The sequence below is a fragment of the Centruroides sculpturatus genome, unplaced genomic scaffold, assembly GCF_000671375.1.
Source record: "Centruroides sculpturatus isolate CEXI.00-Female unplaced genomic scaffold, Cexi_2.0 scaffold828, whole genome shotgun sequence".
Lineage (NCBI taxonomy): Eukaryota > Metazoa > Arthropoda > Arachnida > Scorpiones > Buthidae > Centruroides > Centruroides sculpturatus.
This window is the reverse complement of record NW_019385075.1, coordinates 204,104-207,632: the sequence shown is the minus strand read 5'-3', so window position 1 is coordinate 207,632 and position 3,529 is coordinate 204,104.

The window sequence follows — 3,529 nt, the reverse complement described above, 5'->3', positions numbered from 1 at the left end:
TGTACAAACAAACAGTTATTAAACCTTTAATAACAATAATTAATTTTATTTATAGCAAACATTTTTGGCCACAAATTTAATGGCCATCTTCAAACTACAGAAAGAAAACAAAAAAAATTCTAACCAAATAGAACAAACTACAGAATGTCAGTTCAAATTAAAACCAAATTAGTACTACTTATATCGGTATTAAAATGATTTAGTGTACTTATAAATAATCGTAGGTTATAATTTTATTAATGTTAACAGTTTAATAAAATTAAATTAAATGTATGCAGCAAGAAAAAAATATTAAGATAAAATTAAACCAAGTGAAACATATACAGTACTTTTAATAAAAATGGCCTATAGTAAGGTTAAACAATATTTTATTTTTCTCATTACAAAAAATAATTAATTAATTAAAATAGGTTACTTTATTATGTAATTTACAATTTACTTTTTAACATGATATTGTTTCTATACTGTGTAATTAAACTTTGAATTTGTTTTTAATCTTTTATGAATTAACAACTATGTGCATATTATATATATAAGTTTGAAAAATTAAAATGAAAAGTGTTTTATATCATGTAACACTGAATTAATAACATCAGCAGTAGCAGATCAAGAAATATCCAAAGAGGGAGACTAACTGAAAAATTAAAAATAATTTAAATAATTAATAAGTACTGTATCTTTTTTTTAACACATGCATGATAATTGTATTGTGAATGGTCTGATAAACCATATTTGTCATCATAAACATTTTTAAGAACAATATTATGAAGTTTGAACAAATTATTATTAATTTTTTGTGTTAATGGGAAGGACTAGTATTTCCGATAACAAGAATTAAGCCGATGTGCTGTATCATGAATGTGTATCGCCCCGCTGCCGTAGTAGACAATGTGGCCCCTGCAACAATAAGCGGTACGATCAAGCAGGTTCTACATAACCCAATAAAAACTTCGAAAATTTAAATATTTCGTCATATGACGCCGGGTGATGCTTGTTTTTATAAGCTATAATATCAAATTTTATGCAAAAATTTCAGAAGCTTTAAATAGATTATAACAGTGATTAAACATGATTTTCTATATTATTTTTTTATATACACTATTATCTATTTCATATTGAACACAGAACTATCTTCTTTCGCTTATGTACATAGCGAAGGGAAATAGTCAGTAAACAAATTTATTTTTCTCTGTGAAAGGACTATTCCCTTTGCAGAGAAAAATAAACTCATTAAGTATGTAATTTATCTCACAAATTTACCATTTAGACTGAAATAAAATTTTTATTTTTTTAATTGAAAGAATAGGAGAAAATAATAAAATAAATTAACTTTATTTTTTTGTTAAAATTAACAAATTATAAAAATAAAAGCTTTTAGTTACTTTTAAAAATATGTTAACTTGACTTATTGTTTTATCATAAAATGTAAAATCCATAAAATATCCTATTGCGGTAGGTTCTACATATTACACAATAAAAACAGCTTAAATTTTATTCGATATAAAAACGAAAAAAATGAGGATTTTTATAAAAATTATCCAAATTTGAACACACAATAATCGAGCCCAATAAACTGAATTTTCTGAACTACGGGAATTTTTAATGTTACACGATTAATTTCCACTATTTTTTTCCTTTCTTATGGGACATTTACTCAATTAATTTAGTTCATGAAAGACAGTCGAGAAGAGAGTGGAAAAAGATTGAAGAGGGCAAAGGGGGACTAGAGGATAGGAATAGAAAGTGACAGATCAATGTATAGGTAAAAATCTATTCTGAAACTACTGAAAATATTAAAACGGTGTTGATAATTGGAGAAGGAAATGAAGTCGAATGCCTAAAGTGATTAAATCTAGATAAGTAATAAGAGTTTAGAGAGGAACAACGATACGAATTTTTATTTCGTTACCATATTTTACGGTATATATGACGCAACTTTTGTTCAAGAAGGCTCAATTATTGGGGGATATTAACAAATGGCTTGTAATAACTGCTCAAATTATGTGTTTATTAGATGCTCGTGGTGTAAAATTTATTTCTATTTCACTTATTTTTACTTCCTTACAATTTTTTATGAAACTTATTCGTACCTTCAAAACTAAGCTTTTTGCCATTTTATAATTGTTAAAAATATAAAATGTTCTTTAATATAATATCGTAACAGATGGCGCCATACACGCATTTTAAATGTCGCCGGAAAATTAAGCAACTCGTTGCTAGATTTTTTTGGTGATAGGCACTATTATAATAATTTTGTATAATGAATATTAGGGGCTGAATTTTGCGATTCTGAGTTCAAAATGCAGCCCTTAGCGGACACTGAGTGAACCACTCACGCCATATTGTGGCATCCAAAACATTCGCAGTAGTGTGATTAAATTGAGCTGAATCCGAACGAATACACTACTAATTTTCATTTTCATCTACTGTAGGTGGAAATTTTTGATATGGTTACTTGCTTAGCATATGGTTGTACTAACAGATCATCTAAAAAATTACCCAGAATTATGTGAGATCCGGAATTCCAGTAACGAAATTTACGCTTTTTATTAACAAAAAATTTAATTACTTTACTTTCGTTTATGTAACGAATTGGAGAAAAAACCGATCTTAGCCGAGAATGTGTAAACATTCCTGTCATAACTATCAACATCTATTGTTCTCTGCAGAACTTGCAGCTCATCTTGCAGAAAAGTTTACAGTTAACATCCAACTTTCGTCATTCGTTTTAAGTCCCTGGAACACCTATAACCTTTAACTCATGAACATCCGAGCACGTGGTGGAAATTCCCCACAGAAACCTATAAAAAACAGTTCTTACCCCCTCTCGGGGGAGTCTATTACCGAACGCTGAACCGACGACATCGCGCCGATTCTTTGAACCCGCCGAATTCCGATCTACGACCGACGATAACACCTCATCGCCAAAGTCGCGAACTTTTTATATTTGTGCTCTTGTGAATAAAAGAACCCTTTATTTGAACATTTAAGCGCCTCCACGGATTAAAAAGACCAAGGAACTCTATAAAGAGATATGAAAAGCGGGAAACTCTCTCTCGGGAAAATAAGCAGTATAGAAACGCTATTTGTGTAGTTTTTGTCCATTTTGCTTCTTTAATAAATAGTTGTTTTATTTATGAAATATAGTAGACTCCTTTCCTCGATCATGCCCTTCACCTTATCGTCGACCCCAAGCAACACTCCCTCCACTCGCCTGACGTATCATCCTGACTAGTGACAGAGGCGGGCGACTTCTGACCTCTCCTCTGGTTCACTATTACGTTTCCAGGTATGTGTCATTTACTAGTGAACCTGTTCATTCTGTTAGTTGTAATGATATAGTGTTTTTATTTGATTTTAGCCATATGATTAAATTGGGAATGATTACTTTAAGAGGAAAAATTATATTCTGAAAAAAGCGTACTTGAATTTGTATATCAGTGCATTGCACAATTTACAAGAGACTGAAAATATTCTATTGTGAAATGTGCTTAGGAGTGCATATTTGTCTTTTTTTTACAAATAAAAA